The 13,829-nt window shown below is 46.6% G+C and overlaps 1 pseudogene across 1 annotated transcript in view; it reads left to right on the top strand.

Moving 5' to 3' along the window:
• LOC144953589 (uncharacterized) overlaps positions 1-12,416 on the top strand; it is a 51,741-nt pseudogene extending 39,325 nt beyond the window's left edge. The window contains exons 7-11 of the transcript XR_013640844.1: positions 2,574-3,091; positions 3,409-3,559; positions 5,991-6,023; positions 7,083-7,273; positions 10,022-12,416. The product of XR_013640844.1 is annotated as an uncharacterized LOC144953589 (transcript). The remainder of the gene's footprint in view (positions 1-2,573; positions 3,092-3,408; positions 3,560-5,990; positions 6,024-7,082; positions 7,274-10,021) is intronic.
• The last annotated feature ends 1,413 nt before the right edge of the window (positions 12,417-13,829 follow it).

Raw genomic sequence — 13,829 nt, 5'->3', positions numbered from 1 at the left:
CCTCCCCTAGGATAATTGCAGCCGGAGGACTCCAGAGCGTAGCCAGAGTAGTGTATCTAGGCTGTGTACCTAGGCTGTAGCAGAGTATCAGGACTGTTGGAGTGTTGTAATAAAGAAGATACCTCTACAAGTGTCTCCGGAACCCATTACACATGCATTCCTAAAAGGCCGTGGTATTTATAGTTTGTGTAAAACATTCCTTTGTTTCGTGTAGAAAATGTTCAATGAAAGATGTCTGCCGATCTGTTTTTTTGCAAGGAGGTACTTTAAAGAGGACATTTGAAGGCATCGTGGATTTTTGTTACAGATTTGTATTCTAGCCTAGGTTTTATTGAATTTTAACTTCTATTTAAATAAAACTTTAGATATATCTGTCTGCATTGATATCCCACCTTGTTTACCACATGTTTACTTAAATATGTAGACGCTCCCTCTGAAGACGTCACCTCAAATTAACGAGTGGGTTACGTCAGGGCCTCCCCCTCTCTCTGGCTTGTGATGTCACCAAGAGCAGAACTCGCCTCCACGGAATCTTAACGACTGCACTGTCTTGGAATGCATTTACACAGTAATCAAATCTTCACAACTGCCAGGGAACACACATTAAAAACCACTTAATGTACACTTGGAAGGCCTTTTGAATTGTCTTGAAACTGAAACACGCGTAAGGAGGTCTACAAGGAGCAGAGTCTGAGATTGACCTGTGAAATTTGAAGTTCCATAAGCCCATCTTTTGTGATTCAAGGACCCAATACAAATGGCAGCTGGGAAACGTCACCATTCGTGAAGGTGACCTGTGAAGGCTCTAGGGTTTGACTTCCCGGTCGCTAATGGAGCCCGAGACGAATCACAGCCATTTGTGGATGTGGAGGTTTTGGAGGACTTTTCGGACAAGGTCGAGTAGAAGCAGACAGCATGTGTGACCATTAGTGTTGGGTTGACCTGTAACCAAAAGCACGAGACATGGTTTCCAAATGTTTATTTCAATTGTTTAGTTTTTTGTTGATGTGGAATACAGTACTTATTTCAATTGTGATGTAAATTTTAGTTGACGTTTACCTAACGCCATTACTTGGGTAAGACTTAAGTATTGAATATCGCGTTTTTAGCAGTCTCGCAGAACTTTCCAAGAACGTAACCTCCGATATTCAAGGGGCGGCTCTATTTTCTGTCGATCGAGTACAGCAGAGTAGTACGGATTTTCACCAGAAACTAGATCTCTGCTTTCTTGATGTAATTAAGGCCTATGGTACCATAAAGAGGCTTGATGCTTTGGGTTCCTTGATTTCGATGTCTCTGCCTCTGCTCACATTCGTTGAGGATTTTTATGATTTTGGGCAGGCCCATCTAAAGGTGCGTGACCAGGAGTTGGGGCCATTTCCTGTTCAACTCGGCTTGTGACAGAAATTCACTCTGGCCCATTGCATTAAATTACATAGCATCGTCAATAATTATGTAGTTTGAGAAGCTCACAATGGCCATATAAATAAATTGCATTCGTTACGGTTACAATAATACGCTTATCGATGACTGGTTATAGTTAAGGGATCATTCCCTGCTGGTAAGCCCTGTTGCATCTGCTGATCTGGTAATGGCTACTCAATGAGATGGAGTTAGGGAATCTTGTTCTGATGCCTGGATACTTCCATCATGAAATGCGGCCTTGCATATGTTCCACAAAAATAAATCACCTGCTTGGGAATCCATGTCATACAACACTGCACCTGCTCCGCTCTCCATTAATAGTCAGGCAGTTCTTCAAGTGGCGGATAAGTTCCCATACCTGGCTCATGTGTCGAGCAGCATTATTTTTTTAGACTGTGCAACACTGTGGAAGCTGACTGGACTTTTGCTGCATACAGAGTTGTGAGTCCATCGCCAAGATCAAGTCCATCTGAGACCATCCCTCTCCCTGCCATACTGGCATCACACCCGCCCCTCACCCTTCGTTCTGCAGATGGCGGGCGCACTGGAGGGTGCCACGTAGCCATTTCAGGCTAGGCCAGACCAGGATACGTGGATCACCCGGCCACAAGGTGCTTGTTGGCGAACACAACCCTTGGGCCGGGCCCCAGGGATGATATTGTGATGCCACAGCGGCGACGCCGCTCTGCCGGCGCCACACCCGCGATGCCCACACCACGGAGCGGCCTGGCCGACGCTGCTCTTCCCTCACCACCCCCCACATGAACACACGCACACACCCCCACCTGGAGCCTCGTGGGAAAGTCACCTGGCCTACAGGTTTTCACCCAGGAGCCCTCGTGGGGAACCTTCACGGTTTCCTGGGGCCAGGGGATTGGCCGAGGCTTCCCCGAGATTAAATGGCACTGCGGCGCCATGAATTAACGTGAAATTACACGGTCATGACGAGGCTACTCAGAAACCAGCACGATATCAGGTACGCCTGAGGCCGTTCCACATTAGTCGGACGAACCAGCTGGTTGGGATCGACCTACAGGGGCCATTTCCGCGATCCCGCCGGGGTAACCAGTATATCCTCGTAGCGGTGGAGTACTTCACACGCTATCCCATGGCGGTGGCCATCCCCGGCGGCCCTTGTGGTCGCCCAGGAATTTGTGGAGCACTACGTACTTAAACATGGGATCCCCGAACGAGTCATTACCGACCAAGGTAGTGAGTTCGAGGCAGAGCTGTTTCTGGTGCTGTGCCGGGAGTTCAGAATCCAGAAGGACCGAATCACGGCGTACCACCCCCAGGCGAACCGTATGGTGGAGCGTTTGAACCAGACCACCAACCAGCAGGACTGGGACGAACACCTCCCTAATGTCCTGTTCCCCTATGCCACCACAGTACACACGTCGATGGGACAGACCCCGTTCTTAATTATGTTTGGCCGTGAGTTTCTTCTACCCGCAGATTTGCTGTTCGGCGTTCCCCCACCACAACCGGAGCAAGGGAGCCGCCCCGTGGAGCACTTGATGGAGACTCTACGAGGGGCCGTGCCTACCCGCAAGGGGAGGCCGCGCATCGGTGGCAGGAGCAGGGCGCCCGACCCCGTATGGAGCCCCCCTTCTTTTCGGAAGTCTCTAAGGCGTGGCTGCACACCCCTCGCCTCGGGGCGGGACAGGTGGGGAAACTAACGACCTACTGGCGCGGACCCTGGACCGTGGTGCGGCAGATTTCCCCCTGGACGGTGCTGATCCAGGGTGGGGAGAGGGGCCGAAAGATAGTGGTCAACGTCCGCCGATTAAAACTATGGAAGGCAGCCCCGGCGAGGGAGGACCCCGCCATTTGGGTGCCCCGAAATCCTGTTGTCCCCACACCCCTCGTGCTCGGGGGCCTCGCACGCTACATGGGCCCCGCAAGGCCCTGGCCCGGCCGGGTGATGGCGGGGGCGACGGCCCCTAAACCCTTCGGCCTCTGAGTTTGTTCCCCAGCCCACAGGTGCCGAGGGACAAAAGGAGCCACTGGAGTGGAGAAGGAGACCACCGCGGGAACCCCCGAGGACGGAGCCACCACTCCCGAGGCCAGCCATGAAGGCCGGGCGAGTCCCAAGGACCCCGCGGCGCTACCTCGTGGGGGCAGCCCAGGCGAGGTGCTCCAGTCAACCCGGGACGGGGACAGGCACCTCGGGGGGCTATGTGATGCCACAGTGGCGAAGCCGCTCTGCCGGCGCCGCACCCGCGATGCCCACCCCACGGAGCGGCCTGGCCGACGCTGCTCTTCCCACCTGGAGCCTCGCGGGAAAGTCACCTGGCCTACATGTTTTCACCCAGGAGCCCTCCTCGTGGGGAACCTCCACGGTGTCCTGGGGCCAGGGAATTGACCGAGGCTTCCCCGAGGTTAAATGGCACTGTGGCGCCGTGAATTAACGTGAAATTACACGGTCATGACGAGGCTACTCAGCCACCTCGGTTAAGACAAACAACACAGACGGGTTAGCAGGCAGGTAGGGGGCGGAGCCACGAACAGCGGAAAACCACAGAAAGCATCTGATTGAAATGGTGGCTGATTTGTATAGCATATGTTAATGATCCACGTGCAATGTATGTGTATGTAAGACTTTATCTATGTGAGGAGTGGTGGCGCAGTTATATCACTGCATTATGAATTCAACAATTACAGTTTGATAATCGTCGACAGCAAACATCATTAATAAGTGAAAGTTGAACTTATTATGGACTTCTATGTTGATTGATCCTCAATTAATTACATGGTGAAGTGAGGAAACATTAATACTGAATACTGAGCAGATGAAGGCGGCCAGGCATGGTTCTGGACACACCATCACATTTTTACCATGCCAGTGTGTGAGAGTGTCAAGTTTGTATCTGTTGTAAAGTATATTAACTCCATTGAACACGCAGGTTAAATCAAAACAATTGTTTATTTCTGTTTTCTTCGGGAACTTTTTCTAAGAATGAATAAAGTCAAGAAATTAACACAGCACATTTCCAGCTGAAGTTAGATCTGTTCATCAAAGCATTCAAACAATTCTGAGCCTCGCTTCACGCCTCTAAGTTGCGATTTAACATTAATACAAATAGTATTATGTTCAACATCCTTTGCTATGTTTGCTGAATTTTTGTTATAAATATTCTCTTTGTAGCCAGACAGCCAAAATTGTGTGCTTGGAGTTTTGGTTTAACATAAATTTTGAAGATACTAGGGTTTACAGGCATATGTATGACCATTAGCCCTCTCATTGTGTGCCTTAACAGCCCGTGTGATGAATTTGGGAATCTTTTTTACTATATCATGAATATATGAAAAAGTATAGACGTGTAAGTCATGTGTGACTGTGTATATTGCACTTCCTCTGCAGAATTGGTCTGATGGAGGAAAGGCACTCAGCGCAGCTCGGTACAAGGAAACAGCACGGATTGTACTGGAAATTTGACACAGCACCAGGGAACTCACACAGGAGAGAACCCCTTCATGTGCACTGTGTGTGAGAAGAAATTAGCATGTTTATCAGTTCTTCAGAGCCACCAGAGAACACACCGAAAAATTGCCCTTCAAGTGCAGTGCGTGTGGCAAAGCATTTTCAGTTTCATCTGCTCTTAATAAACACCAGAGAACACACACAGGAGAGAAACCCTTCAAGTGCAATCTTAGACGTGGTTTAGTTGTAATATATTGAAGGTGGAGGGCTTACCAGCCCCTCACACCCATCCAGAGCCCCCATTTAGCTGATGTGGTAGCTACGAATGCCCCGAGGGGAAAGGCTAATCGGAATTGGTCCTCCCCCCACAGCACTGTCCACAGTTACAAGAACAACAACCGCCATTCGCCACTAAGTGGCGGTGACGTCACCATGGCGTTTGTGCCAGGCCATGTGCACGGGATAGACCCAGGTGCCATGGGTCTACTGACTCAGTTGACTGGCCAATGCACCACCTGTACCCCCGACTGTGCAACACACAGTGTACACGCACACACACAAGTGTGTACACATACACATTGCATACACAGTGTACACACACACAGTGTACACACACAATAATGTTCACGTTGTTGTTGAGCTCACGCACCCAAGGGGTCTCTGTTCAAGAGAGGCAACAATATAAATGTAATCTAAATAAACTTAAACTCTAACTCTGATCTCGTTCTCTGACGTCACCACTCATTAACTTGGCGTGAGACGCCAGGGAGAGCTGTTCCCTGCTAGTGACGTCATGTCACCAAGGTATTTAACCCCCCAACCCCCCCCTCTACCGCGCTTTTGAGCGTGACGTCACGTCTAGTTGGTCACTGTCGATTTCGGTTCCAGTAAAAATCCTTTTTTGCTAAAAGCCACGCCCAGTCACTGGCGGTTCATTAACATAATTTATTCAGGATAACCGTCGCAAGTTTATTGCAACGGGTTTACCAGCCAAGCCCAATCACCCCACATGGGCCCGGCTTATTAACATAAATTATTCAATTACACCGCTGTTTGTTGGGGGAGGGGATTGTGTGATGAACTCCGCTAGTGACGTCATGTCACCTCCTGCTGCCGCGTGACGTCACGATATATCCGGAAGCTGCTGCACCGCGCGCGCTCACTGAGATCCGAGGTGAGAAGTTCACATCGTGGTTGTTGTTGTCGTTGTGGTTGTTGTTGTCGTGGTTGTTGTTGTTTACCCAGGTAGAGCCTCGCTCCTCTCGTAGGGATATCAATTGAGTAGCAGCGAGTATGGAATCGATGTCCATGTTGGAACATTACAACGCGGGGCCTAGCCATGCGGGGCCTTGCCTCCTGCCCTCGCCTGATTGCATTTGCTTTAATTCTCTGCTTAAGTTTTATTTGTTTTCATCTGGCTCACTACTTTGGAACTTTGTTTCTTTTAAATATTTCGACAGTTTTTTTTTTATCTTACCAGGCCAAGCCCACTTCAGCTGCTATACCGCTCTTGTTTTCAGAAGCGACCAGCCCACAACAAAGTGGCTTATCAACGTGTGGAAATGTCTGTCGGTCAAATACTCTAAACGCGTGGTGATGTTGACTCTTAATGTGGAGGGGAAAACCGGAGGAAAATCCACGCGACCACGGGGAGCGAGAGAGACACGCAAACTGCCAATATACAGGAGGGGTCGCGATCGAAACCACCACCTCCTGTAAACCAGGAGAGGCAGTTAACATCTCCCAGCCACCATGGTGCACACTCGAGTACATGACCACAATGAGTCTCAGCACTCTAATTCAGGAGCGTTCTGCCGAGTTGGTTTTGCTGATGCACCCTTTAGACCGATGGACAACTATTTTTATGATAATTATTTTTTTACCCTTTTATCTGGCAACAAAACTGACACCTTTTTTACGAGGAGTCATGTTTGCATAGACCACAATACCTGTAGTGTCATTGATTTTTCTCCACATTTAGAAACATGCATTTTGAGAATTTGGCTGCAAAACATTTCCATATTATAACAAAGTAAGTTGAGCTATCATTTGTGTCCAGGTCGATTCTGAAAAAGAGCTATGCAGCTCAGATGGCCTCACCTGGTAAAATAAAAAAAGTGTACTGTGTTTGAGGGTTTTCCAATTTAACTTCTTATTTAGCAATTAAAGATTATTTTTCAGGAGGGTCTTGCATTGGACTGTTTGACCACCACCAAATATATTTTGAGTTTAGGTTTGGGAGAAAAACGGAAAACCCAGTGGAACACCAATGCTGACGGTGACGGCCGACGCCAGGATAGCGGCCACAGGCTCGAAGCGAGGGCAACCCGGCTCTTGTCCCAAGAAAGGAATCCGCTCCCCGCTGCCCTCCACGGTGGCGCATCGCTGGCGGGGCTGCACGCTGAGCCCCAACTTTCCCAGGAGGTCGGTACCTGCAATACACTCGTGGCATAACACGCTTGACACGTATAACTCCTGGTTACACACCGGGTGTCCGAGGCGACCCTTAAGGGTGACCCTCCCCAGCAGTCCTATCCCACTTCCACTTGCAGTGTGCAGCGCACGATCCGGGGCCTGTCGGCGGCTCACGTCAACCCCGACCACGCTGCAATGTGTTGCACTCACGAGTGACGTTACCGCCCCCCGTGTCCAGCAGAATCCGGGTACGCCGCCTGTTCACCTGCCCTTCCACGAGTGACGTGGCCCCCATTATTCCTGCCACCAGTTCCCGCAGCCAGTCACCCGCAGTCATCTGGCGCACTTTTGGCATCATCTGGTCCAACCCATGTGAGACTAGGCTCTAAGGAAAGCCGTCTCAGGTGTGGACCAATCAACTTCAAGGATAGTGCACATGACTCATTGTAAAAAGGTGTCAGTTTTGTTGCCAGATAGAAGGGTAAAAAAACAATTATCATATTTTTACTGGCAAATGAGGTTCCCATAGTGTGGTAGTTGTTGTTTACCCAGGTAGAGCCTCGATCCTTCTCTGTCTTGTAGGGAAGCCGCTTTGGATTGCACCACTCTTCGATTTCACATTAACATGCTAATTTATTACATTAACATCACTAGCCCCGGCCACTTCTTTATGACCCTTGGGCTACACCCATTAGCAGCAGCGGGGTGTTGGAGTGTGCAGGTGTTACAGGTGTTGAAGGTGAACAGGTAAGCTAAAAATTGTGTGAAAAACATAATAACTTACCCTTGAGTACGCGTGGAATTTTTGATGTGTGTATGTTTCAAAGTGTTGGTGCAATTGGTTCTAAAAAAAACACAAAGTCTGCTTTATTTATATACAGTTATACTCATCTTGGAATGTTTTGTATACGGTTTCTCCACATTTATTTCAGTAATTTAGTTTCTTGGGAATACAGTACAGTACTTATTTAAATTGTGATGTATATTTTATATGCCGTTTACCTAACCGCATTTTTTAGGTAAGGCTTAAATATCGGCATTTTAGCTTTCGCACGGCACTTTCCAAGAATGTAACCTCCGCGCTATTCAAGGGGCTGCTGTATTTTTTGTCCATCAGCTATAGCACAGGAGTACGGATTTTCAGCAGAAACTAGATCTCTGCTTTCTTGGTGTAAATATGGCCTATAGTACCATAAAGAGGCTTGGGGTTTTGGATTATTTTTTTGTTTTCGATATCTCTGCCTCTGCTCACATTCGTTGAGGATTTTAAGATTTTTTTGGCTGGCCCATCTAAAGCTGCGTGACCAGGAGTCGGATCCCTTTCCTGTTCAATTTGGCTTGTGGCCGAAATTGCCTCTGGCCCCATGCATTACATTACATAGCATTTTCAAATAATGATGTATTTTGAGAAGCTCACAATGGGCCTATAAAAAAATGCATTTCATACAGTAACAATGATACGCTAATCGATACCTGGTTATAGTCAAGGGATCGTCCCCTGCTGGTCAACCATGTTACGCATGTTGATGATCTGGTCATGGCTACTCAATGATATTGAGTTGGAGAATCGTGTTCTGTACCTGGAGAATTCCATGACGAAATGGGGTCTTGCATATGTTCTACAAAAAGATCACCTCCCTGGGAAAATCTTGACCAAAAGCTTTCGTAACTGCAGGAATTCATATTCTTTGGGTCTTTCGATTAAGTGACGTGACTTTACCGAAAGACCCAAAGAACACCTCCCTGGGAATTTAATGTCATACAACACTGCACCTGCTCAGCTGACCATACATAATCAGGTCGTTCTACACGTGGTGGAGGAGCTCCTATACCTGGTTAATGTGTTCATGACCAGCTCTGGTCTGGCATCCAAAGTCTCACTTCGAATTAGTCTAGCAGCATTCTTTCATTAGGCTCTGTAACACTATGTGGAAGCTGCCTGGACTTTTTTACATACAAAGCTGTGAGTGTCCATCGCCAAGGTCTAGTCCATTGCAAAGGTCTCGTCAAAAAACAGGCAATTGTCTACATTATAGACTGCCAATAAACTCACCGAGGTTAAGAACCAGGCTACAGTCTACATTAGTCTTTTTTTTCTTCTATTGACTTTATTTGTATTATTATTTTCTATGTACGTGAATTTACCGAAATAACCAAAGAATATGAATTCCCGCTATCACAAAAGTTTTAAGTCAAGATTTTCCCATTGAGGTGATATTTTTGTAGAACATATGCAAGGCCCCATTTCGTCATGGAATTCAACAGGTACAGAACAAGATTTTATAAGAATGGATACAGTCAGGAAATTAACACTGCACATATGCAGCTGAAGTTAGATCTGTTCATCCTCGCATTCAAGCTCATCTGAGCCTGGCTTCACACCTCTAAGTTGCAAATGAACATTAATTTATACATTTCTGCATAATACAAATAATATTCTTTTCAACAGCCTTTCCTATGTTAGCTAATTTTTCTTAAATAAATATTCCTGTCGTAGCTAGACAACCGAAATTGTGTGCTTGGAGTTTTTGGTAAACATTCATTTTGAAAACACTAGGGTGTCCAGGCATGTTTATGCCCATTTGCCCTCTCATTGTGTGCCTTAACAGCCCGTGTGATGAATTGGGGAATCTCTTTCACTATATCATGAAAATATGAATATGTATAGACGTGTAAGTCATGTGTGACTGTGTATATATGCATTCCTCTTTGCCTCATACTCACATAGATGGTGTGGATATGTTTTTCTGTCTGCAGCTCACGCTTGTTCTGCAGAATTGGCCTGATGGAGCAAAGGCACTCAGCGCAGCTCGGTACAAGAAGGAAACAATGCGACCAGAATGCAAACACCATGGATCGTACTGGAAACTTGACACAGCACCAGAAAACACACAAAGGGGAGATACCCTTCAAGTTCAGTGTGTGTGAGAAGGCATTTTCAGATTCATCTACTCTTAAACAACACCAGAGAACACACACAGGAGAGAAACCTTTCAAGTGCACTGTGTGTGGGAAGGCGTTTGCAAAGTCATCAACTCTTCAGACCCACCAGAGAACACACACAGGATATAAACCCTTCATTTGCAGTGTGTGTGGGAAGGCATTTTCAGATTCATCTACTCTTAAAAATCACCAGAGAACACACACAGGAGAGAAACCTTTTAAGTGCACTATGTGTGGGAAGGCGTTTGCACAGTCATCAAATCTTCAGACCCACCAGAGAACACACACAGGAGAGAAACCTTTCAAGTGCAGTGTGTGTGGGAAGTCATTTGCACAGTCACCACATCTTCAAAGACACCAGAGAACACACACGGGAGAGAAACCCTTCAAGTGCAGTTTGTGTGATAAGGCATTTCCAGGTTCATCTACTCTTAAAAATCACCATAGAACACACACAGGAGAGAAACCCTTCAAGTGCAGTGTGTGTGGGAAAGAATTTTCAGATTCATCTACTCTTAAACAACACCAGAGAACACACACAGGAGAGAAACCCTTCAAGTGCACTCGGTGTGGGAAGGCGTTTGCACAGTCATCAATTCTTCACACCCACCAGAAAACACACACAAGAGAGAAACCCTTCAAGTGCAGTGTTTGTGGGAAAGCGTTTGCACAGTCATCAAATCTTAAAAAACACCAGAGAACACACAAGCATCAGAAAAACCACAAGAAGTGTATTCTGAAATCAGCTTGTGAAAGCCAAAGTGCTGCAATGACCCCATTGTTCATGAAACAAGAAGACAATCCCAGCCTGGACACTTTGAAAGGTATCAAGGTGAAATATGAAGAGGCGAAGGTGAAATGTGAAGAAGTAACAGTGAGGAGCATAGAAGTGAAGGTTAAATTTGAAGATGATTCAACTCCAAAATTGGACCTTCACATAGATGGAGGCAGTGTGAAGCAGGAACTAAATTCTGACTGTGTGGCAGAGCGAGGCAACTCCCAGGAGTTTGTGGATGTGGAGGTGTGGGTGGGCTTCTTAGACAATACAACGTCAAATGGAGACCAGGTAGATGTGCAAGCTTCAGACAATTAAGCTCCAATGGATGCACCTTTGTCACAGGCCTTTCTAATGAATATAATGTGAAGTTGAACACTCAATTTCTAGGTTCAAACTGCAGTGTAAGAGTGGCCAGTATTTGTGGATCTGTGGGTTGGGTCGTTCTCGAATCCGGAGCGACTCATGTGTTTTCTAACATGTCATCTTAAACACTCGAAGGGTGCCCATAATGGGCATCTGCCCCTGTGTGCCACAAGGTGACCGTTTACTGGCCTGTATGTGGATATGAGTTTGTAAGTCTGGGACGATGATTGATATGCCAGTCGGATTTGAACCTTGAACCTCTGCAACAAATAGAGAATGTACTACTACTTGGCTTCCCTCTATAAGAATGCTGCACATATAGGCCTAATCTTGTCAGAGATCAACTTATAAATACGTTGTAATGTGATGCAGTACATTTCATTATAGTAATAACATGTTGCCAATGTGCCTTTTGATTATTTTGAATCATAATTGAAAGAATGCTTGTCTGTTTCTGTACGTACATGCAACATTTTGTGTATTAATGTCAAACATGGAATATGTGATGTCAGGACAAAGTGTCTGTTTTGGTGGTAACCTTTACAAAAGCTCACGTGAGAGCTGTTATTTTTGTGATGCGGGTCAAAGGGTATTTTTGTGAATCAGGAAGCATCTGACTCTGGTGCAACTCATTGTCTTTGAAATCGGAAGCATGGATCATTCATCTAACCTATAAGACTAATTTTTCGTCTGTCTCTGTCCGTCCGTCCGTCTGCGTACGCTCGCGGGGGATATGGCTCACGGACCGTGGGGTTTGTCGAGACGTTTTTTTTGCCGGGAGGCACGCCCCGAGCCCCACGGTGGGAATAGGCATTTCCGTTTTTCGTCCCTAAACTTTAAAGCGATTTAATTATCGATTTAGTGCGATTTCTCTTAATTTATTTATTTAGCACGCCGTTGCGCATGCGCGAGACGCTGACCGAGGGTTGCCCCTGGCAACGGGCAGCGCGCCGTCACTGCAGGGTGGACGCCATTTCTCACTCGCGTTAAAAATATGCGCACACATTTACACGCGACGCTGAGGTAAATACATCAAAGTTTCACGTCCTCTTCTCCTCCCACCCCAATGTGTGCAATTACTATTATAGGGTCGGTAGATGATAAAATTATAGAGATTAGACTTATTCTAGTGCGGGGGGAGGGGGGGTAGCGGCCCAGCCCCCAGCCTCGCCCGACTGGGCAATCTAGGCGAGGCCGAAGGCTCTGCACGGGACTAGGCCTCGACACCCCACACTTGTTAGAGTCGATATACCCAGCGTTGCCCGGGGGAAAAATACATTTAAAAACTTCTGAAAACTTTAAAACATAACAGAGCAATGAAAATAAAACTCAGTAAATTAAAATAAACCCGAGCGCGCCAAGAATCGATTCTTTAAATATAGACTGTACAAATAGTTATTAAGCTGGGTGAGTGTACTGGCAGTCAGGAATGTAGACTATAGCCTGGTTATTAAGCAAAGTGAGTGTACTGGCAGTCTATAATGCAGACTGTCGCCTGGTTATTAAGCTGGGTGAGTGTACTGGCAGTCTATAATGCAGACTGTAGCCTGGTTATTAAGTAAAGTAGCAGGTACCACCACAGTCAGTATGCACTGCTGTAATCATAGCAGGTGCCACCACAGTATGCACTGCTGTCATCATAGCAGGTACCACCACCACAGTACTGCTGTGATCATAGCAGGTACCACCACAGTCGGTATGTACTGCTGTCATACCAAGTACCACCACAGTCGGTATGTACTGCTGTCATAGCAGGTATCACTACAGTATGTACTTCTGTCATAGCATGTACCACCACCACAGTATGTACTGCTGTCATCAAAGCAGGTAACACCACAGTATGCACTGCTGTAATCATGGCAGGTTCCACCACCACAGTATGCACTGCTGTGATCATAGCAGGTCGCCACCACAGCAGTATGCACTGCTGTATTCATAGCCTGTACCACCACAGTCGGTATGCACTGCTGTCGTGAAAGCAGGTACCACAGTCAGTATGCACAGCTGTAGTCATAGGATACCACCACAATCAGTATCCACTGCTGTAATCATAGCAGGTACCACCATAGTCAATATGCACTGCTGTAGTCATAGCAGGTGCCATCACTGTCAGTATGCACTGCTGTAGTGATAGTAGATACTGCTATCGAGTTGGTAGATACTGCTATATAGAGTTAGTAGATACTAAAACAGTCAGTATATACCACTAGTCAGTCAATACTTCTACAGTCAGTATATACTACTATACAGTCAGTACATACTAGTACGGTGAGTAGCTATTAGAGTCCATAGATACTACTATAGAGTGAGTAGATCTTGCTATAGAGTTAGTAGTTACTACTATAGTCAGTGGATACTACTATAGTCAGTGGATACTACTATACAGTTGTTACTACTATAGAGTCGGTAGATGCTACTGTAGGCCCAGTAGATACTACTACGGTCAGTCGTTACTACAATCAGTAAATAATACTCCAGTCA

Source organism: Lampetra fluviatilis, chromosome 78, assembly GCF_964198595.1.
Source record: "Lampetra fluviatilis chromosome 78, kcLamFluv1.1, whole genome shotgun sequence".
Taxonomy (NCBI): Eukaryota; Metazoa; Chordata; class Hyperoartia; order Petromyzontiformes; family Petromyzontidae; genus Lampetra; species Lampetra fluviatilis.
Note: the sequence above shows the minus strand (reverse complement) of the source record. Positions and strands in the feature narration are given on the sequence as shown.